This window comes from Hibiscus syriacus, unplaced genomic scaffold (assembly GCF_006381635.1).
Source record: "Hibiscus syriacus cultivar Baekdansim isolate YM2019G1 unplaced genomic scaffold, ASM638163v2 tig00112503_pilon, whole genome shotgun sequence".
Taxonomy (NCBI): Eukaryota; Viridiplantae; Streptophyta; class Magnoliopsida; order Malvales; family Malvaceae; genus Hibiscus; species Hibiscus syriacus.
Genome location: NW_024063349.1, coordinates 840,612 through 866,950, shown reverse-complemented (window position 1 = coordinate 866,950; position 26,339 = coordinate 840,612). Strand labels below are relative to the sequence as shown.

The 26,339-nt window shown below is 35.5% G+C and overlaps 1 long non-coding RNA gene and 1 pseudogene across 1 annotated transcript; one reads left to right on the top strand and one right to left on the bottom strand.

The window, feature by feature from the left end:
- Positions 1–232: 232 nt before the first annotated feature.
- LOC120180931 lies at positions 233–26,000 on the bottom strand (annotated as a pseudogene).
- Positions 23,032–24,014, top strand: LOC120180934. The gene is made up of 2 exons (XR_005521721.1): positions 23,032–23,306; positions 23,665–24,014. It is a non-coding gene; the product is annotated as an uncharacterized LOC120180934 (long non-coding RNA).
- Positions 26,001–26,339: the final 339 nt, after the last annotated feature.

Sequence of the window (26,339 nt, the reverse complement as noted above, 5' to 3'; positions counted from 1 at the left end):
AATAGCTTCTTTGCCTCGACAACGTTCCCTTCTTTGCAGTGAATATCAATCAAAGTAGTGAAGTTGACTGCATATAATCGATTTGATCAATAATATTGAGGGCTATCCTTATTATTTTCAATTTGATCCATCAACCCCTTCTTTGTGCTTTAGAATTTGTACGTGTAGGCATTCTTCCCTCAAGAATTCCTGTTTTTCCAACCATTTGCATGAATATTTGGTATTCTAATAAAGAAACTAAATGCTACCATATGGGAATCGAGCTAAATAAAGGTGGTACCGGAAAGGTGGTATCCTGATCTTCCCATACGGTTTGTTGCATAGAAAGCGGCGTCCTTGCAGTGAATAGCAACTTATCCAACTTTGCCACACGACTTGCTAGTTCTTCTTTGGAACGACGGTGATTACCTTCTCGAATGTATGATCTCTTTGCATCTACTACTTTGCCCAAGAGGCTGTAAACGTTCTACTGAGAATCAATAAGCAGGTTCTCTCGCGGTCATCTTTCGGGTGGGACTGGAATTGGACTTCGACTTGAATGAAATGGTTAGAGTCGCCACCGATAAATTATTTTAAGAACAAATTGGGTTGATCGGATACCTCGATTTCTTACCTGATCTGCATCTTTCCAAAGATATGTTGGATTCGGGAGTCGATTACAGTCAAAGAAGTATTAGCATCCTTGAACTGCCATTTCGGTACTAATTAATTTTCAGTTGTCTTTAATTAAAAAAATTACAAGTTAAATTAAAATGTAAAATATGATTTAAAGTACTTACCTCTGATAGATTTAAAAGTGTACCCTTAATAAGTTAAGAAATGTGTTAGATAGAAAAACAAATGATGAATCGAATTAAGTAACAATATGCATGCTGAGGAATTAAAGGAAATAAAAAAAGTGCTCATATTAAAACACACAACAAATAAAAAATGTAATGAAAAAAAGGTCTATTAAAAATATAAATAAAAATATAAACCCTAAAAAAATTAATAAAAGACTAATCTCCAAAAGCAATACAATAAAATAAACAAACTAAAATAAAATAAAATAAATAAAATAAAATAATGTAGAGATGAAATAAGAAAAAGAGGAGTAAATCAAATAAAAATAAAAATAAACAAGAAAAAACAAATAAAATAAAAAATTAAATGATAGAAAAAAACTACAATATATATAAAAAAAGGCGTTGATGGGTTTGGTGAAATTTCATAACTTTAGGGATTTAGGTTGTATTTTTTTTTTACTTTTTGACTTTGGTGATGATTTTCGTTGGGTGCTTGTTGAAAACAAAAAGTATAGATTTTGTATACTAATAATAATAATTATTATTATAATAATAATATAATATAATATAATCTTACGTAAAGAAAAAACCATAAACATACAAATAAAGGGGAAAATGATAATAAAAACATATATATATATATATATATATATATAAGCAAAAACGTTACTTAAAGAAAAGAAAAAAAAGAAATAATAATTAAAATAAAATCATAAATAAAAAAGAAATAAAATAAAATAAAACTAAAAAAAGATAAAATAAAATAATGGATTTAAATAAAATAAATACAAAATGAAAAAAATAGAAACAAAACAAAAAGAAAAGAATAAAAATAAAATGTAGTATTAAATAAATAAATAAATAATAAATAAGGAATAAAATATAAAAAGGACTAAATCAAAATAAACATAAAACAGAAGGCAAAATTAAAAGGAAATCAGGGTGATTGAATTAAAAGGGGGCAAAATAGATCTTTAAAACGTGCGAGGGACTAAAAACGTAATTCTCCCCTTTGTTTCATAAAAACATGTGGATCCCAGGGGAAAATGGATCGGGTCACGGGTCACCTGATAGGTCGGCGGGTTGACTATATAAGTCAAATTCCACAAACATGTTTTCATTTTTTCTCTTCCCTTATTTTGATCAAAACTAAAACCCCTAATTCTCTCTGGGTTTTCTTCATAAAATGAAGAACACTCAACCACAAACCCAAAATCCAATCGACCACCGTCTCGTCGACCGTCGTAGATCGATGCCGGCCGTCGTTTATCGGCGGTGGCCAAAGAAAAAAAATTAGTTTTTTCAAAAGCATTTCACCTCCTATTTTCAAAAATCAAAATAGTTTTTTGAAAATCGCCTCGGGGAGGGCTAGATCTGATAAAGATCTTTCGAACCCCTCCCCTTCGATCATCGGTGTTTCGACCCCAAATAGAAAAAAGGTAAAAAAAAAACAAGCCACATTCAAAGCAAAAGAAGACGAGTAAGGTAATAAAATACATTCTTTATTTACTTTTTCCTTTCGAAAGTCACAAGAGATTTCCTAGCTTTTTCTTTCGGTTTTTCTTTGTATGTTTCTCGTGTATTTTTTTCTTTTTATTTTCTCGTGATTTACATCCATATTTATAGCTTTAGAAGTGCTATTTTTAGTTTGGTTTTTTTAGAGTTCTAATTGGACTAAAATTGTTGTTTTGTTGCTTGTTGGTTTTGTGTCCCACGAACATACGTTGCCGGGAAAATCGGAGGTTGCCATTGGTGTGTGGCTGCGCCGAGAAAAGTGGTCGGTTGGGGTAAGGATTCTCCTTGCAGCGTTGAAGATACAAGCGAGAGTTAGGGTTTACAAACCCTAACTGGCTCAAGTCGGGCTCCAGTGGACCCGGGTCGTGGGTCGGTTCGGGTTGCTCCAAAGCCCGGGTCTGTAATTGCTTTGGGTTTAGGCCTATAATTGGGTTGTGTGAGTTATACCTAACAAAAGAAAAAAAAATATAATATTAGTTTAATAAAAATAATAATACATATTATAATATATGTGAAACATATTAAAATATGTAAATTCGGACAAAAAAATGTGTTGACAGCTGCCCTTATTTGCCCATAGTCGTGTAACAGGAAAATGACAAAGATTAGAAACACACTTTTAATATGAACGTATCCCAATTTAACACCATCCATTATATGGATCAATTCTCATCTTATCGAATACCTTCTGTTGTAGAGTTGAAATTCAATGTCTTGATTGATTTATGATATTTTATTTGGACTGAATTACGGATGACTCCCTTGCCGTAAGGTTGAGTTGAACTAAAAAAATCCCGAGCACGATATCCTTCGTCGTGAAGTTGAGACCAAACTCAAAGCTTTGACAAGTAGCTCTTGGATCGTCTTCTAGCCCAAGACACTTCGTCGTGAAGCTGAAACTTGACCTGAAGACTTCGGTATTGTTGTGTTACAGATAATTCCTTTGTAGTGAAGTTGGGTCAATATTCTAGGTACGATATCCTTCTTTGCAAAGTTGAAATCGTAGGAAAATCAAAAAGTGGCTTCTTGTTGACATTCTTGACCTTGGTCTTCTTTTCGACTTAAAGACCTTGGTGTGAAAATTTTGATCGGAAAGTAGTTCATTGCTGCTACCTTGCGGTGAATATGTCCTCGAGTTGAATGGTATTGAACTCGACAGTGTTTGTTGACAAATAACTCTTCTCGCCTTTGAGTTATGTTGTACTTGGCTGGGGAATAAACCCCTGTTGTTGCAGATGACTTATTTGTTGTGAGATTAAGTCGATCTGTTGGGCACGATATCCTTCTTCGTGAAGTTAAAATCGTGGATGCCTCCTTCGTTGTGAAGTTGAGCTTTTGAATTGGATATCCTTCGTTGTGAAGTTGAGCTTTTGAATTGGATATCCTTCGTTGTGAAGTTGAAATCCCTTCTTGTAAATTGATCACTTCGAGTTCAATATACTTCGCTGTGAAGTTGAAATTGACTCTAAAAAATCTACAAAATTATGCATATATGCGATGCTATGAATGCAATGCTCTTAGGTGTGCGTAAAATGCATTTGCGAAATATGTTATTTTAGGCTCTAGAGAGAAATCTCGATCTTCGGTTACCTGTCTTGGTGACTCTTGATTCTGGAATCTTGAATTTCTTATTTCTGATCTTGAATTCTTCAAATGTTTAAATATGATATGCATATTTTATTTTTATCCTTGGTTTGGGAAATGATTCTCAACCATCTCAAGTATAGTGCATGAGTCTTGATCGACTTCCGAGTACCTGTACTTTTAAAAAATCTTTGTACTATAATATGCAATTATCTTTTTTAGAAGTTAATAAATCATTAGGTTTAAATTCAACCCAAGATGCTTAAAAAGAATTGATTTAGAGAAATGGTCGTCTTTATTCATAAGGGAAAAAGAACAAACAATTTATGACAAACATTCTGAAGAGTAAATACATAGAAGAAGTATGAATGGATGTCTTAGATCTCAATAATGTGGCGTTTCTGAACTAATAAGTCGTTAAGTGACCTTGAACGCAACCTTTGTCAAGGGATCTTCGAAGATGCGACAACGTTCAGGAGAGTGCAACTTTTCTCCGACTTGTTAAGGCTGTAGAAGATTCGGATGCCGAGATGCTTCACTGTCTAAATTAGGGACCTTTCTTGAATCAATATCCAAATCGCCCTTTCAGGTTTTTAATTTGGACTCATAATTGGTTTCAAGACGCCCTTTGTGGGTTTTCATCTTGAACCCATCTTATTTTCTTTTCTTTTTTTCTTTTTTCAATTTAGGGCGCCCTTTCGGGTTTTCACCCTAAACATTTTTTCTTTTTTCTTTTTCTTTTTCAACTTAGGATGCCCTCTTGGGTTTTCATCCTAAACGAAGTATTTTTTATTGTATCTGAATTAATGGGATTTGGTTGTTCTGGCCCGTCCATTTCAGCCAGGACAAGTGCTCCTCTAGAGAAGGTCTTTTTCACGACATAAGGTCCCTCCCAATTTGGCATCTATTTTCCTCTGAAGTATTTTTGAATTGGCCAAATTCTTTTAAGCACAAGATCTCCTTCACGGAATACTCTCGGGCGCATCTTCTTGTTATGTGCCTGAATCATTCATTTCTGGTAGATTTGATCATGATGAATGGCTTTAAATCTCTTTTCCTCTATTAGGTTCAGCTGATCATATTGGGACTGCATCCATTCTGCATCATCTAGTCTGACTTCTGACAAGACCCGGAGTGACAAGATTTCTACCTCAATGGGCAGAACTGCTTTCATCCCATATGCCAATGAAAACGAAGTTGCCCCAGTCGAAGTTCGCACCGAGGTTTGGTAAGCAAACAAAGCAAAAGGCAATTTCTCGTGCCAAGCCTTGTATGTCTCAGTCGTTTTCTCCACTATCTTCTTGATTTTTTATTTGTTGCTTCTACTGCTCCGTTCATCTTTTGTCTATAAGCAGTAAAGTTGTGATGATTTATGTTGAATTGCAAACAAGCAGTATCCATGATTTTGTTGTTCAAGTTTGTAGCATTATCGGTAATGATCCTTTCAGGTAAACCTAACTGACATATGATCTATTTCTTCAAAAACTTGTAAATAGTGGACTGAGTGACACTGGCATTTGATGTAGCCACTACCCATTTGGTGAAGTAGTCAATTGCCATAAGAATGAACCTGTAACTATTTGAAGCATTCGGATGGATTTGCCCGATAACATCTATGCCCCACATAGAAAAAGGTCATGGTGATGCCATCACATGAAGAGGTTGAGGTGGAACATTTATTTTATCTCCGTAAATTTGACATTTATGGCATCTTCTAGCATAGTTGATGCAGTCATTTTCCAGTGTGGACCAAAAATATATGTATCTCATTATTTGCCTTGACATCATATGTCCATTCACATGTGTTCCACAAACTCCGTTATGTACTTCTTCCACTATCATATTTGCTTCTTCTGTATCTACACACCTTAATAGGACTTTATCATGGCTTTTCTTGTATAAAACCTCCCCATCAAGGACATATCCAGTTGTCATCCTTCTAATGGTTCTTTTATTAGTTTCGGTGGCCTCCTCTGGATAGCTCCGATTCTTGATGTATTGTAGAATGTCGTGGTACCAAGGCTTAATATCTTTCACTTTCTCAATTTGGTAACAATGAGTCGGGTACTCATACAACTAAATGTCAATTAGCATCATTTCAGACTCCTCGATAGCCTTGAATGCGACTGCTAAGGTAGCTAAAGCATCAATCATTTGATTTTTTCTCTAGGCACATAATGGAAGGTGACTTCATCGAATTCTTCGAGCATATCCAGTATTAGTTTTCGGTATTCCACCAGCTTTTCATCCTTGGTTTCTCACTCTCCACGGAGCTGATATATTACTAAGGCTAATTCTTCGTATACCCGCAAGGTCTTTATATTTTGCCCCATTGCATCTCGAATCCCCATAATACAAGCCTCATATTCTGCCATGTTGTTGGTGCAATCGAAATTCAGTCTGCTAGTGAATGGGTAATGGTTCCCTTCTGGGGAGACCAGTATGACCCCGATGCCAAGTCCTAATGCATTTGATGCACCATCAAAATGCATTCTCCAAGAACTGTCTGTGGAAGTACTTGCTTCCTCTAAGGATATGGCCATCAAGTCTTCATCTGGGAAGTCAAAATCTAGCGGCTCTTAATTTTCATCGGTTCTGCTTGCCAAGAAATCCGATATGGCACTTCTCTTTATGGCTTTCTGGATCACATACTCGATGTCAAATTCATATAACAACATCTGTCATCGGGCTAACCTTCCAGAGAGAGCAGACACACCCATCATGTATTTTAGTGGATCTAAATTGGAAATCAGCCATGTGGTATGATACAACATGTATTGTTTGAGTCTTCTTGTAGCCCAGACTAAAGCACAACAAACCTTTTCGACGGGAGGATATATGACCTCGCAATCGGTGAACTTCTTGCTCAAGTAGTAAATGACTCTTTCCTTCTTTCTGGATTTGTCAAGTTGACCCAGGACACACCCCATTGAATTCTCGAATATGGATAGATACAAGAATAGAGGCTTGTCCGGGATGGGGGACATTAGGATAGGAGTGTGAGATAAGTACTCATTTATCTTCTCAAATGCAGTTTGGCAGTTCGCATCCCATGCTCCAGGGTTGTTATTTCGGAGAAGGAGAAAGATTGGGTCACATTTGTTGGTTAACTGAGATATGAATCATGCTATGTAATTCAATCTGGCTAGAAAACCTCAAATCTCTTTTTGTGTTTATGGGTAAGGTATATTATGGATAGCCTTAACTTTATCGGGATCGACCTCGATATCTTTCCTGCTGACCATGAAGCCTAACAGCTTTCCTGATGTTACCCCGAAGGTGCATTTACTAGGGTTCAGTCTCAACTGAAACTTTCTTAATCTCTGGAAGAGCTTTCTCAGGTTATCGACATGTTCATTCTCAATTTGTGCCTTGACAATTATGTCGTTAATATAAACCTCGATTTATTTATGTATAATATCATGGAACATGGTCACTATAGCTCTCTGATATGTTTCCCCAGCATTATTCAATCCAAAGGGCATCACTTTGTAGCAGAAGGCCCCCCAAATTGTGACCAATGTGGTCTTTTCCATGTCTTTGGGATGCATCTTGTTGTGGCCTTTCTTCAGAATCGAAACTATGTTGGCCACCCACTCCGGATACTTAGCCACTTGAAGGAAACCATCATCGAACTACTTCTTGACTTCTTCTTTGATCTTAAGGAGCTTCTCAGGTCGCATTCTCCTTAGCATTTGTTGTACGGGTTTGCATTCTGGTTTGATTGGTAGTTAATGGGCTACCATATCTGTGTCTAGTCCCGACATGTCTTGATACAACCATGCGAACACATCTCTATATTCTTGAAGTAAGACTATCAAGTTTTGTCTTGCTTAAGCCGAAAGAGTTGTACCGATTTTAACCTCATTTCTCTCCTCTTTGGTGCCCAGATTCAAGATTTTGACCTTCTCCTCATGTGGCAGTATTTGTTTGTCTTATATTTCTTTCATTCTCAATAATTCGGTAGGTAAGTTGCACTCCTCTTCATTGTCGATTTCTTTCATTCTCAATAATTCGGTAGGTAAGTTGCACTCCTCTTCATTGTCGCATTCATCAATTTCCCCAAGACAAATGGCTGATTCAAAATCCACCTCCGGATCAGGATCATCAGTGCCTGCATTATCGTTATCTGGGGACCTGAAGGAAAGAAAATGTATATGCATGAGAGGAAAATATCCCACACGAAACAGCCGAAAATTAAATTCGAAAGAGAATGAAATAGAGTACAAAAGATCATCTATTTTCTTGGGTATAAACAAATAGGGATAGTTTAAATATTACTCTGAAAGACATTTGAAAATCACAGGCAATTCTTCTGTCGACCAGTTGCTAAGCACATACCTAGGTGGTAGTAGGCACATTCTGGATTTCTCCGCATCTTCAGCATTTTATGTGATTATGACATTGATACTCAAATTTTTCAGAGTCGCTTCCAAATCTGATGAAGTGGTCTCAAACACCTAACCACATGACTTGAATGTGTCATAAAGAGGTGGGAATATCATAGGTTCCTATTGAAATTCAGTTCCAATCAATCTAATCTAGTTTTGATATAGGAATGACTAGATTAATCATTCCTTGCAATAACTTCTCAAACCCTCTTTTTATCTTGGCACCTCATTCCAAGGTCTACTTGATCTCCATTCTAGTATACTTGGAAAGTCGAGGTTTAGAAATATTCCTTCCTTCAGCCATAAATATGTCATTCACAAATTCTAAAGAGTGGAATGAATATTCTACCGCCTCCTCATCTATCTCAATGTATGGAGTATACCTGGTCACACTTACCATGATATCTTCCTCAGCGTTAATAATCACCAGGGCTCCATCGTTAACAAACTTGACTTTTTGATGCAGCGTGAATGGTACTGCACCAGCTTGATGAATCCAAGGCCTTCCCAAAAGACAGTTGTAGGAAGGCATGATGTCCATCACTAGAAATTCAATATAATGATGGGACACACCTCAATCTTGCCAACTACCTCCCTCTTGGTTCCATCAAAGACTCAGACCACGCTCTGGCAGGTTCTCATATGAGAGGTATCCATTGGGAGCCTCTTCAATGTAACTAAAGGCATCACATTAAGGGCTGAACCGTTGTCGATTAAAACATTTGATAAAGCATGCCCCTTACAGTGGGTGGTGATATGTAATGCCTTAGCTCGACCTCTTCCTCCAGATGGAATCTCATCATCTGAATATGAGATGAGATTATCGACTTGAATGTTGTTTATCATTCGATCCATCTTGCTGACTGGTATGTTTTATGGAACGAACGTCTGATTCAAGACCTTCAATAGTGCCTCCTAGTGTGCCTCTGAATTCAACAGTAGTGCCAACATTGAAGTACGTTTCGGTAGGCTATGTAGCAGTTCTACAATGTTGTATATACCGTGCTTCAGAAATTTGAGAAACTCTCTAGCTTCTTTTTCCTTTATAGGCTCGTTGATAGCATGTCTTCCTTGAAGGGTTCAAGTGGTCTCTGAGGGACTTAGCCTCTTTGGAGTAGTGTTTCCCCGCAACCTGCCCTGCTTCGCTATCATCTTATCTTGGAGTGCTCACCTAACATTCATACTACTTTCTGATGACTCTCTGGTAGCGCAAACTTCTATTTCCGAAGAATCTCAGACTTCTTCATAGAATTCCAACTTGCTTCTATCCATCATGAGCTGGACCAAGCTTTGAATTCATGGCAATCTTGCACCTCATGCCATTCTTCATCCTGGTAACAACAGTGGTTACCATCTTCATTCTTTGATGTGTTCGAATGTGGCGTGAGAAGCTCTGCTTTCACCATTTGGCTTCATACCTAAGCCAAAGGAGATTTTACTTCAGAAACACCGATTTTGACTCTCATGCCCTTCTCGATAGTGACTGCGTTAATCTCAATCTCCTGATGATTAGGCAAGTTATTTTGTGCAACGTTTGGTGCTCTGGAGTTAAAGTGGATCCAATTCTTGTTGCACATTCTTCGTAAAATCCTTTTGAATGAGAGGCAGTTTTCGATCATGTGCCCCGGCACACCGCCATGGTATTCGCAATGAGCGTTCTTATCATACCATCTAGGTAAGGGGGCTTCATTGGTTCCACAGGGTATGGTGGCACTACATAGTGTCAAAAAGTTGTTAGTATAATTCCTTGTACGAAATGGGAATAGGTTCGAATTATTCATTCTCTCTTTCTTTCCTAGGTTCCCTATGATTTTATCTAGAAGTATCTGACGATACAGCTGTAGTTGTTTTTGTGCTTGAGATCGTAACACCTTTATTGGCATTGTAGGTGTTGATGTTGTTGATCTCTCTGTCTTTGTTCTTCATAGGAGGTTTCTTGCTTGATTCTCTTCCCTCAATTTTGCTTTATTTTATGGCCAATTCAATCATCTCTCCAGCCATAACTAAATTTGAGAAACTTCTTGATGTGATTGCAACCAAGTGCCGAAATAAAGAGCTTTTAGAGTTTGCACAAAGAGCTTCCTGGTTTCTTTTTCATCCAAGGGTGGATGAACCTGTACAGCTAAATCCCTTCATCTCTGTGCATACCGTCGAAAACTTTCGTTATGTTTCTTCTCCATGTTTTGTAGCATAACTCGGTTTGGCCTCATATTATTAATGTGCTTGTACAATTCCAGGAAAGACTTGGCTAGATCTTTCTAGGTCTTGATATGAGATCGGTTTAGCTGATTGTACCATAAGATAGCTGAATCGGACAAGCTCTCCTGGAAGCAATGAATCAGGAGTTGATTATTTCCCATATATCCTGTCATTTTCTGACAGAACATAGTGATGTGGGCTGAGGGTAAACTATTTTCATCGAATTTCTCGAACTCAGGGACTTTAAATTTTGGTGGAAGTACCAAATCCGGGACCAAGCTTAGCTCCAATGCATTCACTCCATAGTAATCATAATCCCCTTTGACCACTTTTATTTGGTCTTCCAGCAATTTAATTTTCTCTTCCATCTTTTTCGCCTTGTCTTCCTCATCAAAATCCGGTATGTGGTAATCATCTGGATTATTATCAGGGTTGGTTGTAGAAGTTTATATCTTTACAGCAGATGAGGCTTTCCTTTTTGTTGCAGATAAGTCCCCTTGCAGCCCAGGTAAGATTCCGGGTGAGATAACCACTTGTGGGGTTGGTGGTATAGTTACCCCCTCAGACGAACCTGCCCCTGGTGCACTCACTTGTTGTAAACTAGATAACTTGGCCACAATTTGATCGACCAAGGATTCTTGGCTCTTCGTGATTGTGTCCAGGGTGCTCTAACTATTCTGAGTTATCTTTTCTTCCAGCTCTCTCTGTAACCGCAACATGTTCTCCTCGAGTTAAGTGATTTTGGCCTCTATGTCCAGGGTGCGGATGATGTGTCTCTAGAGCTTGTGGAGGTAAACTTGGCATTTGTTCTTTCTTCTGATGAGACATTTTCTGTTAGTTAATATGAATGTAAAAACATTGAAAATAGAAAAAATAAACATGGAAAAATAAAAATACAAAGTATGAAATGCATGATGTATGAGATTTAGATGCATTGATCCAGAAATGTGTCTGTTATTATAAATAATCTTTATTTAAACAAAAGTGTTTTATCTTTTAAGAGACAAAAAATATATCAAAGGTACATCCGGACTAAATCCTTTAGACCTCAAATAGCTTCTAATAGGTTGACAAGTCTTTTTCCTTCATCTGTCACTGGTTGAATTCCTTGTCCAACCACTCCGGCTTCCCTTGCTAAACCATGCAAATGACGATCTGCCTTTTGTACCAGCTCCAAGAAATCATGGATGACTACATCTCTAGCCTTCACCCTTTGCTAAGCTTGTTCCCAATGAAAACACCACTGTAATCCTCCATCAAAGGGCACTATCTGAAGCTCGCTTGCTTGTTTCTTGAATCCGTCCACAATGGCTTCCAATTCAGCTATGGTTTTGCCATCCCGCTCTTGCTGTTTCTGAAGAGATTTCTCTAAATCAACTACCTGGATTCTCAAACGCTTGTTCTGATACTGGTTGTCTATAAAATGCCTCTGAGCAATCTCTAGTTGTTCTTTCAGAGTTTTTCTTTCATCATACCCTTCAAACTTTCTTTTCTGGCTACTAGCCTCGCCTTTCCAGTATTCAGAAGTCCTTTTCATATTAGAGTTGCTCTGGACTTGTTCTTGGTACCCCTTCCTCAAGTCCTTTAGCTCAAAACGGACTTTATTCTGTCCCTTCTCAATCTTGTCTGCCCGATATTTCTGAGTATCGACATCTAGTTTCCAGTGGTATCTTTGGGCCTCAAACTCCCTTACCCTCTATTTTAGTTCATTATTCACAGCTTCAAATTCTTCCCTTGCTATCTCCAGCTCAGAGGGAACATGCCTAAGATGTTCCTCCATAGTCCAGGTGCCCTCATGATCTGACACTGGATATTGTCATTTTTTCTTAACCTCCACCACTCCAAATTGTCCGGAGTAAGCATGTACTTGGCAGCCATGACATCCATTCAGAACACTTTCTTCCATGACTCAGCTACTTCCTTGATCATTTTCTTGTAGTTATCACCATGGTATACAAATTCAGATCCAGATAGTCTGTATGTTGCTGGGACAAACTGATGTGCCCCATACTGTCGAAGTACCAAAAGCGGAGAATACCTAACTCCTCTCCATAGTCCATGTAATGTCATAGTATCTGAATCCCCCACATCGGAAGAGAATGTCATTGTGGGTCAACCAATGAGCTCTCCAAGCAATATCTCTGTCATGAAGATGTGTGAATACTTTCATCCACTTTTCTTGAGGCGCCTTTATGCCACTTCAGAGTAAGAATTCCCATAAAGGTGAATTAGTGGTGTTGAATCGGAGGTAAGCAATCTCGTTAGTCTTCCAGAAATGACTGTGGATCCAAACTTGAAGAAGCTGAGCACACCCTATGAATCTTCCTTCGCCAATTTTCCTACAGTGGTTGAGAGAGCAAAAGGTCTCAGCTAAGATTACTGGTGTTAGATTTACTCACCTCGGGAGTTGTCCAAACAGTTTCACCATGGCTGTATCGATGCACCCCAAAGTCTTCGAGAAGATAACCAAACCATAAAGGCCCAGTACGAAAAGATCTATTGTCTTTCATTCATCAGGGTGATTTTTCATCAGTTGCTTAATGTCAGTCCAAGGAATTCCTTCCCCGCTACCTCTGCATTGAGTCCGGTCAGTTACCAATTTCTCGTATACTCCCGCAACTTTTGCAACCCATTTTTGAAATGATGACTTTTGATGTGCTTGATGTATACCCGCTTCAATCTGATGCCCTCACGATGCAATAGTGTAGTATACTATTCGATTGTGAGTATCATGTCCTCCTGGTTAAAGGTGAAACAGTTATACCCCATATTCTCTAGAATTGAACTAAGGCTCTGATTATGGGCTCATCTATCTTGACATAGAGTAAGAGTGCGATATCACCATACCGCTGGCTGAACTTCTACTTCCGGTCACTCTTCCAAGTGTCACAAATGTTCCGTAGCTCTTGAACATCATTCTGCTTTAGGCTGACAGAGGCGTAGCTAACCAGTTTTGACATATAGCTTCCCTGAAGACTGTCTCATTTTTCTTTCTGAGACTTTTCGGACCATAGTCGTACCTCGACGGTTTTTACCTCTTGCATTACAACCCCTCTATCCATTAATACGAATTATTTATGTGTAACTAACACCTTTTTATGGATCAATATCCTCTTTTTATGATGCAAATGCTAAAAAGACAAACATAGAAGAAAAATGTTAGTAAGATAAGAATAATAATAATGAAAGTAAAAAACTAGGGAAAAACAAATTGCATGGTTAAGGTAAAAATGTCTTAGGTTTTGAAACGGAGTTTTGGGGTAGGCTCTAATTCCATGTAGTCTCTCGGTTTAAGTTCTAAAGAAGGTACTCGAGTTCTCCTTACCGGTGCCCTCTTGGGACTGTCAGACCTTTAGTCTTAAGCTCATTACAAGCTTATGTGGACTAAGTTAAACTTGAGAGGATACATTCCCTTATGCCATACGGAGAATAAATTCACACGAAGACATAAGGTATATGAATCTAGAAGGTTACTTGCTAGGCTCATACGGAGAATAAATTTTGACGAAAATGTCGCTTTTACCCTTACTTAAAAAATGGGTTTGGAGCTCGGGTATAGAGCCTTAGATAGAAAAACGAGTTTGATAAGCTGAAACCATTGAAAAGAAATCGTCAGTACAACTATTTATTTGAAAATATAATCAAAAGTAAGTAATAAGGATCAAAAAGTCCCCAGCAGAGTCGCCAAGGTATCGCAACCGTCTTTCGGGTGGGCTCGAAATTGGGCTTCGATTTGAATAAAATGGTTAGAGTCGCCACCAATCATTTATTTTAAGAACAAAATGGGTTGATCGGATACCTCGATTTCTGATCTGCATCTTACCAAAGATATTTCAGATTCGGGAGTCGGTTACAGTCAATGAAGGATTAACACCCTTGAACTGCCCTTTCGGTATTAATTAATTTTCAATTCTCTTTAATTAAAAAAATTACAAGTTAAATTAAAAGGTAAAATATGATCCAAAGTACTTACCTCTGATGAATTTAAAAGTGTACCCTTAAGAAGTCAAGAAACGTGTTAGATAGAAAAACAAATGCTAAATAGAATTAAGTAACAATATGCATGCTAAGGAATTAAAGGAAATAAAATATAAAAAAATAAAGTGTTCATATTAAAACACACAACAAATAAAAAATGTAATGAAAAAAAGGTCTATTAAAAATATAAATAAAAACATAAACCCTAAAAAAAATAAAAGACTAATCTCCAAAAAGCAAAACAATAAAATAAACAAACTAAAATAAAAATAAAATAAACAAAATAAAATAAACGAAACGAAACGAAACGAAACGAAATAAAATAAAATAAAATAAAATAAAATAAAGATGAAATAAGAAAAAGATGAGTAAATCAAATAAAAATAGAAACAAGAAAACAAGAAAAAACAAATAAAAAATAGAATATAAAAAAACTACAATGTATATAAAAAAAATAAAAAGGAAATATATATATATATAAAACGTTATGTAAAGAAAAATAATAAAAAACAAAAAAATATATATAAATAAAAAATGTTAGTAAAAAAATATAAACAAGAGGAAGAACAAGTTTAAATTGTCTGGGATTAATGTGGTTAGTGGATTTGGTGGGTGTGTTGATGGGTTGGTAAAATCCAATAACTTTAGGGATTTAGGTTGTTTTTTTTACTTTTTAACTTTGGTGATGATTTTCGGTGGGTACTTGTTGAAAGCAAAAAGTATAGACTTTGTATAATAATAATAAGAATAATAATAATAATAATATATTAGGTAAAGAAAAAACCATAAACATACAAACAAAGGGGAAAATGATAATAAACACACACACACACACATATATATATATAAGTAAAAACGTTACTTAAAGAAAAGAAAAAAGAAATAAATAATAATAATAATAAATAAAATAAAATCAGAAATAAAAAAATTAAAAACTAAAAAAAAGATAAAATAAAATAATGGATTTAAATAAAATAAATAAAAATGAAAAAAACCAAAATAAAAGAAAAAGAGAAGAATAAAAATAAAATGTAGTATTAATTAAATAAATAAAGGAAAAAATATAAAAAAGACTAAATCAAAATAAACATAAAACAGAGGGAAAAATTAGAAGGAAGTCGGGGTGAAATTGAATTAAATGGGGCAAAATAGATCTTTAAAACGTGTGAGGGACTAAAAACATAATTCCCCCTTTTATTTCATAAAAACATGCGGATACCAGGGGTAAATGGACTGGGTCACGGGTCGACTATATAAGTCAAATTCTAGAAACATGTTTTCATTTTTTCTCTTCCCTTATTTCGATCAAAACCGAAACCCCTAATTCTCTCTGGGTGTACTCAACCACAAACCCAGAATATGGTCGACCACCGCCTCGCCTCTGTTCAAAATAGTTTTTTGAAAATCGCCTCGGGAGGGCTAGATTTGATAAAGATATTTCGAACCCCTCCCCTATGATCATCGGCGTTTCGACCCTAAATAAAAAAAAGGTAAAGAAAACAAGCCAAAGCAAAGCAAAAGAGGACGAGTAAGGTAAAAAAATACATTCTTTATTTACTTTTTCCTTTCGAAAGTCACAAGAGATTTTCTAGCTTTTTCTTTCGGCTTTTCTTTGTATGTTTCTCGTGTATTTTTTTTCTTTTCATTTTCTCGTGATTTACACCATATTTATAGTTTTAGAAGAGCTATTTTTAGTTTGGTTTTTTTAGAGTTCTACTTGGACTAAAATTGTTGTTTTGTTGCTTGTTGGTTTTGTGTCCCACGAACATACGTTGCTGGGAAAATCGGAGGTTGTCGTTGGTGTGTGGCTGCACCGAGAAAAGTGGTCGGACAAAAATATGTAAATTCGGACAAAAAAATGTGTTGACAGGTTCATTGCTGGTGTAACTTGTCTCACACGTAAAACTTCAAGTGTCTTAAACGTATAATGAACTTCTACAATCTCCAGCAAGTTGAAGAGACACAGTCATATCCAATATTATTATGTCAGTAAAGAACTATATGCTTTTGATATCAAGCATAAGCACTAGAAATTGTAATTACCGGCAAATGAATGGTTATGGAATGTTGTATTATAGACTTTGCAATGGTTTGCCTTATCCACCAGTAAGCATAGATGGAAAACCGGCATCCAACATCCGGTTTGAACTTCTCGACACTTTTAATAAGCCCCATGCTTCCCTCCTGGAGCAGATCTGGAAGGTTCAGACCACGGCCCTGATATTGTTTAGCAACATGAACCACCATGCGAAAATTCGCATAGATCAATTTATCCCGGCTTTTGTTTCGAGTGCGGAGTTCTGCCTGCAAGGCTGAACAATTAAGACCCATGACTTCTGCCCACTCATCCAAGGTTGGTTCATGCCCAAACTGAGATTGAAGCTTACGCTTCACATTCATTAATCTGATCAAATCCTGTACTATTACAATTTACATGCACCAAGAATAAGGACTTTGTTGGAATTTTTGAAGCTCAATTTGATTAACCGAAAATTGCACAAGGGGTGAAAGGGAAAAAATTTGTTTAGGGAGTGAGGAGAATAAAGATAGAAAAATTGGCAAAATGATTTATAGTGGTTCGACTTCTCAACTAAGTCTACCTCCATTACCTTTGCTCATCACTAAGGATTTTCTAACAAATTCACTAATTTGTTCTTTATTTTTCAAGGACAAAGAGATAACCTTTGTACAACTCTCTAACTTTTCAAAGGCTCAGCTAGAACCAAAACTCCTTCGTAAGGAAAAGAAACGTAAACAAAGAAAATCTTCTAAAAGGTAGGGTGTTTACAAAATAAAGCTCACAAAAACACAAGATTTACAAGAGAAAGTAAAATAGAAATGAAAAACTCTTCTCTTGTGTTTGAATGTTTGGATAGGTGTTCTAACTCTTTTTCAAGTGTCTTGAACTTGTATTTATATGTTAGAATAAGTTTGTGGTCATTTCTAGTCGTTGGGAGTGATTTGGAGCCGTTGGGAGTAATTTTCTCTACAAAATAAAAATAAAATTGCCCAGTACAGAGGGTATCAATACTCCTATAGGAAGTACCGATACTACCTTTGTTATTTTTAAATAAAACTAGTCGTTACTAGCCATTGGGTCTGACGGTATCGATACTAAGCCTATGGTATCGATACTACTATGTAAAGTAATATCGGTACCCCTTTGGGTATCGGTACCATTTTTGCATTCTGGAATTTGAGCAATGTTGGTAATATCGATACTACCTAGTGAGTATCGATACTTTCCTTACATTTGGTATCGGTACCATATGAACAATATTGATATTATTCATGAGGTATCGATACTGTAAGAATAGTATTGGGATTTCTTGTCCATAAAAGTATTTTGTGCTTAATTCCAAGTTAAACGAACTTTGAATTTTTTTTGAAAACTTTGAATAAATTTAATTCAAGTCTAAAAACATTTTTCCATAAATTTTTATATCAAAACATAGTTCAACAATCTCCCCTTTTTTGATATAACAAAACATTTTGTAAAATTGTTTTTGGCAAACCCCCTTAATAAAATATATATTGAAAAAGATATTAATTGTTGGAAAATGTTCAACTACCCATTTTTCTTTGAGAAATTGAATTTTTCAAATTCATACTTCTCCCCCTTTTTATTATATCAAAAATAATTCAACTTTAAAGTTCAACAATAACATTGGAGAGTAAGCGTTAAATTTGACATAAAATCATTTGAAAAATCAAAGCTACTCCTCAAAAATATTATTCCAAACAAAAATTTGACTTTAAAAGCTTGACACTTAAACAAAATTGAATTTCAACAAAGAATAACAAATATGTTAGTAGCACGTGAAATTCAATATATCAAAGTCTAAAATACTTTATGTAATACCAATTGTTGAAATTAAGTGCATATGCATAAAGTTATAAAAAAATGTTATGCATTTGAAATTTTTTTATATCAATTGTTAGAGAGATATCATTTGCATTTTAAACCACATGCATAAACATTTAAATTTAGGTCAAAAATTAAAATTTATAAAATTAAAACATTTGAAAATTTGATATCAATTGTTAGAGAGATATCATTTGCATTTGAAACCAATTTTGACTAAAATTCATTATGATGAACTAAAAATTATGAGAAATCATTAAAACTTTAAAATGTTCATCATAATACACTTTTCAACATACATGAGATAGAAAAATATAACGATTTAAAATCAAAAGCTCATGCATGCTTAAATCAAATGAGCAACCAATAATCAAAAAACAAAAGCATTAAGCTTAGAGGTTATCTATTCCTTTTCAAGTGTGGCTAGAGCATTTGAATGTCTTCATTTTTCATCACCATTGCTCACATACACCTATAAGAGACATTTAAGTAGATTTTGGTATTCAAATTGTTTTGGATCCTTGGACGTTAGTTTCAATGCCCTTTGTTCCCTTAGGAACTCATACTTGTCTAATTTTAAAAGATTTTTTCTTCTTTTTAGGACAAGCATGTTCCACGTGACCATGAAAATGCCAATATTAGCATTTTGTCATTTTTAAACATAATGAGTTATTTTTAGAAATTAATCCTTTTTCTTTTGTTAAGCTCTCAAGCTTAGCTTTCAAATCAAAATTTTCTTTTTCTAAATAATTGATTTTGACTTTTGAAAGCTCTAAATCATATTTCAAAATTTCATTTTGTTTTTCAAAATCAACTTCTGCTTTCAAAACCAAATCATTTTCAACTTTAAGTTTTGAAATTAATTTCTTATATTTGGAATTCATGGTCTCAAATTCCAAATACAACTCATTATAAGAAACTTGTAACTCATCAAAAGAATAAGAATCTAATTATAATTCATTTGAGTTAGAAGTTACCATTGAATCTTCTTGGATGGCCATGAGGCATAAGTTGGCTACTTCATCTTTATCATTGAAGTCATATTCGTCACTCCAAGCTGCTACAAATGCATTTTTATTGCTTGATCCCTTGTTCTTTAGAAGGGGATAATCATACTTGACATGCCCCGTTCTTTGACAATTGAAGCAGACTGGGGGACTCTTCTTCTTGCTCGATCCATGCTTCACTTCCTTAGAAGTCATGAATCTCTTGAATCTTTTGAAGAGCTTGGCCATCTCTTCTTCTTCATCATCGTCTTCATCCACCTCTTCACTTGAATCTTTATTACTCTCATTGGTGGATTTGAAGGCAATAGCTACCTTCTTCTTCTTCTTGTTTTGCTTCTCTTCATCTTCTTCCTCTTCTTTCACCATAAACTTTTGAGTGAGAAGAGAACCAATCAGCTCATCGAAAGTGAGAGACTTTAGATTCTTAGCCTCAATGATCGTCGCCTGCTTCGATTGCCAAGAATTTGGAAGAGAGTAGATAATCTTCCTCACAAGCCTCTCATTAGGGATTACTTCTCCAAATCCCTTGAGAAGACTTATCTTGGTTTCCCTCACTTCATCGGTTCCTTCACGAGTGACTTGGAGCTTGTCTCATATCTTCTTGGCATTGGAGCAGGATGAGACTCTTCCATATTCATCTGGGTATAATGTACAAAAGAGGATGTGCATAGTCTTAGCATTGAGTTGGAACTTCTTCTTCTCTTCATTACTCCAATCATCCATCTCACCGGACAGATTGATGTAACCCTTTATGATTGAGTTCCAAGCTCCTAGATCATTTTCTTGAATGAATAATATCATCATATTCTTCCAATAGACATAGTTTTCTCCATTAAAATACGATTACTTGTCGATTGATTGAGAATCTTCAATATAGTAAGAGTCGAAGGTCGAAGCTATCTTCTTGTCAGTTGCGTCGAGAATCGGTAGAGCTTCTTCAAGGAACGTCTCAAGGTGATCAAACCTTCTAATGAATCAAGTTGATACTAATTGTTGGGATTTTAGAAGCTCAGTTTGATCAACCAAAAATTGCACAAGGGGTGAAAGGGAAAAAAATTGTTTAAGGAGTAAGGAGAATAAAAGATAGAAAAATTGGCACAATGATTTATAGTGGTTCGACTTCTCTACTAAGTCTACCTCAACTACTTTAGCTCCTCACTAAAGATTTTCCAACAAATTCACTAATTTGTTCTTTATTTTTCAAGGACAAAGAGATAACATTTACACAATTCCCTAACTTTTCAAAGGCCCAGCTAGAACCAAAACCCTTTACAAGGAAAAGAAATGTAAACAAATAAAATCTTCTAAAAGGTAGGGTGTTTACAAAATAAAGCTCACAAAAACACAATATTTACAAAAGAAAATAAAATAGAAATGAAAAACTCTTCTCTTGTGATTGAATGCTTGGATAGGTGTTCTAACCCTTCTCCAAGTGTCTTGAACTTGTATTTATATGTTGGAATGAGTTTGTGGCCATTTCTAGCTGTTGTGAGTGATTTGGAGCCATTGGGGATGGTTTTCTCTGCAAAATAAAATTGCCCAGTACAGAGGGTATCGGTACTCCTATAAGGAGTATCAGTACTACCTTTGTTATTTTTAAATAAAACTAGTTGTTACTAGCCGTTGCGTTTGACGGTATCGATACTAAGCCTATGGTATCGATACTACTATATAAAGTAATCTTGGTACCCCTTTGGGTATCGGTACCATTTTTATATTTTGGAATTTGAGCAATGCTGGTAGTATCGATACTACCTAGTGAGAATCGATATTTCCCTTACCTTTGGTATCGGTACCATATGAACAATATCAATATTGTTCATGAGATATCAATATTGTAAGAACAATATCGATACTTCTTATCCAGAATAGCATTTTCTGCTCAATTCCAAGTTAAATGAACTTTGAATTATTTTTGAAAACTTTGAATTATTTTTGAAAACTTTGAATTATTTTTGAAAACTTTGAATAAATTCAATCCAAGTCCAAAAGCATTTTGCCATCATTTTTTTATATGAAAACATAGTTTAATAGCCTTTCATGAACCAAACACTCCCTATATTTATGCTTTCATAACCATTTTTTTTTTGAAAAAATCTCATTATTTTAAAAACAAACAATTATGACTTTATTTGAAAATTTTAGATTTTGAATTAGTTTGAATTATTTTGAATTGAAGCTGCCATCGACCTTTGGGTTAGATAAGCTGAACACCTAAAACGTCCTTTAAACAATTTTAAGAAAAATCATTTTTAAGACAAAAATCTATTGTGCAATTATCAAAGGTTAATTTTAGATTCGGAAGTCGATTACACATAGGGAATGATTAACACCTCCACAACCCCCAAATTTGATACTTAATCACTTACACATTATCGTAAATGGTGAACATCATGAATTTGCATCAATATTTAAAGTACAATCCATTTATTGAACATCAAATAATTTGCTTCGAATTAATTATTAGAGAACATTCCTTAATTTGAGAAGAAATCACTTGATTTGCACATCCTCCAATGGGAAGGCCATCCCATTTATTTCTCCTTTATACGAGAAAATTCTCCTCTCAACATTATCAAGAAGCACAAATCAAACATAAATTGAATACCAATAATTGCATAAAATAACGTACTATTTAAATAGACATGCATGGCTATTATTTATACAAAAATAAAATGAATTAATTATCATTTTTTATAAAAAAAAACTCGACTTATTTCAAGTTCGATTTTTGTTCGAATATCGTATTGAATCGCACTGCTTCAAACTTTTCACACCCATTCTACAATAACGTGTTCTTGAAAGCATATGAGCATAAAGTCTAATAAAATGTCGACATCGAATAATTAGGGCATTCTATGAATTATAATTGATGCTTACAACAATATTGAAATATATACATACACGACATATAAGCAATAAATAATAAAGCAAAAATTAAAACAAAGATAGGACGATGCAAAGATCGAAACAACGATTAAGTAAAAACTAAACAAAGTGTAAAACATAAACTATGTCATAAATTATAACTACAACCAAAAGCCAATCAAGCAACAAATTTAATTTAAATAGTTACTAAAATATAAACATGGCAAAATGAAAACCTAGAACAAAAATATAATCAAATATCATATATGGCAACAGCAAATACCAAAATAAAATGAAATAAAAAATTACAAGCCCTATTATGTAATAATTACAGGAATTAAAACTTAATAGTCAAAACAGCATGGACTAAATCAAAGTTAACACCAAGTCAAAGTTAGTGACCAAAATGTATACATAACCAAGCACGAGACTTCAAAGCATGAATTACACAATTTTAAACATTTGTAAGTACAGAGGACCAAAATAAAACGAAATTTGTAAGGGTAAATAAGAATTATACCTAAAAGCAACAATATACAAAGTAATGATTGAAATGAAAGATTTGCAAATATTATTATCAGAGTCAAACATTAACAAAATGACATAACATATAGGATGGTGACTTAAATACAAACATTGAAAGATAAGTGCTCGAAACCAAAATAACATTAAGCTTCATTCAATGGCCAAAAGGTGATATTACAAAGAAAAAAGGACCGAAACTACCAATATCCTCTAAACCTAGGCGCTTGGTCTCCCCCCTTTGCCAAAACAACGCCGCATGGAGGTTAATATATAACCCGTTGTAAGGGCCTTTCTTTATACCCTATTTCATTTTATCCCTTCAGCCTTCCTAAAGAAGTAAAAGAGAGAGAGCTCTCCCAAACTTTCCTCATCTGCTGCCGCGGCAACCCACTCGGGCCACTGTGGGTGGGCATCGATCGAGGAAAAAATCGATCCCAAATGAACCCTCTCTAAACCATTACTTGAAAACCAAGCCTAAAATCCCCTAAAATGTAACCCTCTATCCTAAATCTAAAAATAAATCTAGTGGTTACCTTCGAAAGTCGAGGGCTTTGGCTCGGTGAAGATCCGGTTCCGGCCAAGAACAAAGGTAGTTTCTTTCCCCTTTTTCTTATTTTCAATAGGGATTTTTCCTCTCCTCACTCTTTTGTTTGAATCCTTTTTTTTAATCTGGTTCAAATATGATGGCTTTTTGGTGGATTTTTTTGTTCGAAGTCTCTCTCTTCTCTAATTTTTCTTTTCTCCCCTCCCCCCGGTTCTCTCGGTCTCTGCTCTCTTTTTTATCTTGCATGTTGGATGTCATGAAATAGGGCATGATTGCCCTATTTCGGCTTGTGACAGAACAGATTTCCTCAGGATTTTGTTGATTGCAAGTGGATGTTTTTTTATTATGTTTTCTGATTTGTTTGATTGATTTGGTTGACGGATGGTGGAAACGGCGATGGCAGGAGAAGATAGTGGCGGCTCGCGTGGCTGAGGGAAACCAAGGGGTTGAGCGTGTGTTTCTCGCGTGCTGGGCGGTGGCCGATTCTTTGCTGGTAGCGACGACGGCTGGTGAGATGTTTTTAAGGCAAACCCTAAATTTGAACAATCTAAACCATTGGATGTGTCCAGATCTAACAGTTGGGATTAGAGTTGGTTGGAGTTAATGGTGAAAAAGCCCTAGTTGAGTTGGGCCTGTTGGTTTTGGGCCAGGTCCAGGCTGTTGTAATCCGGATCCGGGTTTGGGCCTCCTGCTTGGGTCTTGATCCAATTGTAATTTGTATCTATTTTATTTGGGTCCATCTTTGATTTGTAATAGGCAAAATGTAATAATAATAATAATAATAATAATAATAATAATGATGATGATGATGATGATGATGATGATGATGATGATGATGATGCTTTAAAAGGAAAAGTAAAGATTGAGCAAGACACCTGAACTTGAATAATCAAATCAGACTCTTCTTTAGCAGTCAAGAGTTGTGTTGTCTCGGAACCCCTCAAGAACAACCGAAGGAGATCATTGGGATTAAAATTTCCACTCGACTTTTTTCTTACATTCAGCTTTCGTGAACTGTAGGTCTCAGAAACCGTAAATTTAGATTGCCTCATTCGCTTAGACTGCCTCTCAAAAATGTTTGGTTGACCCAACTGTAATTGCTTCCCCCTCAATTGGCAATGTAGATGAATTAGCCGACCCCAAACTGCAATGGCATTACATATCAGCTGTCAGAGGATATAATTAATCTAGAACACTGATGCAACTAGGAAGACAAGAGAGAAACAAACCTACTAGAAAGTGAATCATCAAGGTCTAACTTGAGGTCCTCAGCCAATGCTGCAGCTTGTTTAGATGCTGACAAAGCCTTCTTAGCAAGGAAAACTATATTACTTGGTTCAACATACATAATCTCCTCGGTATCAGCTGCAACAGACTGGATATTCAATTAAGATGATGGATTCTCCCCTAATTCCAAGAGTGACAATCTGTAATGAAAGAAAAAAGAATGAAGCAATACATGAGGACTGAGGATGCAATTCAAGGGGAAGGGATTACAGTCGCAATGATTTAATGCAGGAAGCAGTGAATGAGACTTGTTTCATTCATAATTTCCTTAAATCATGCCACTGGATTAACTGCTGTTCAGACCCCAACCGGACGAAGTTATTGGAGGGCTTCCTTTCACGAAGTGTTGTACCGTTCTCCAGCTGTTCATTCGTTGCTTCCTAGAATCAAATGAATCAAATAAGGATTTGCAAATATTTAAGGACATCAACAAAATGAACAGAAAACAAACATAAAAGGCAAGCCTGCAAATTACATGATACATATATGGTGTGAATATATCAACAAGAGTCTTACTGGATATGCTTTATCTTCTTTAAAGAATCGCAACACAGGCGGAGCTTGACAGTCATCACGCTGCTCCGGTGAGAGAACTGATGTAGGAAAATGCCTACTTACAGAAGCAACCGGGATAGAAGTTGCAGCAGCAGGAGCTGCTTGCTCATGGAACATTGAAATGCATATATTGTCATTCAGAACTTAATATCATTATATCTAATAAATTAAGAGAAAAACACATACATTTCATACATAACCACGTACAGAGACGGACACATGATTTTATGTCAGAGGTGCGAATCTATGAAGTTATATTAGAAATTTAGGGATACGAAATTACAAAATCTGGGGAGGAGAATAACATCATCGATGGAAAATACAAAGAAAATATCTAAACTACTTAAGAATTTAAAACATCTAAGGGTCGCGACTGCACTCCAGCACCCCTCTGTCCATCCTTGATCACATATAGACAATTCTACTATCTATCCATATATGAATATCTCCATATACATAGACAATTTTCCAAGGAACCCGAATGTTATATAAGCATATTAACGATTTACAAGACTTCTGGATAGAATAGTAGAATTTATGAATTGAAATTAAAAGCAAATTGAAGAACAAAGTAACAATAGTTTCCAGTTCAACGAAGTAACAAAATTGTTTCAAGAAGAAAAGCACAAGGAAGTCAATTCAACAATACAATATATATATATACATCAAATAATGTAGGCATAAAACAAGTAGATATAAAAGTTGAAAACTGGGTGTTTTACTAATAATCAGAAAACGGAAGAAGTAAATGGTACCTGAAGAAGATGGTGATGTAAAGATAGAACTTTTGAGTTGGGTTCGCGTGAAATAGGTTGGAGGAGAATAGAGAAAATTCCTTGCAGCTTCCATTGATGGAAATGATACTATTTCTTTTTATATACAAGATAACCTTAACATTACTTGTTTTGTTGTTCATCTGGGTACATGCGTGCTTGTGGAAGTGATAAAGAAGCAGCAGAGCAGTGGTGTGCAGCACAGAAACATCTTTATTCCATTTCCACGCCCCAAATGTCTAGTGCTCGAAAATGGGTGAGGTTGGGCCTTGTTTTACTTGGAACTCAGACCCTTTCACCCAGCTCCATTTTGTTGAAAGCCCAATTGCTACCTCTCTATTGTCCGATCAAAAAAATCGAGATACCTCTGTTATAGTAATATGAATATATACATTACTCCTGTATAATATCGAAATGTTGTCATTTTCTTCAATCGTCTCACGGAAAGCTTCAATGGTCATTC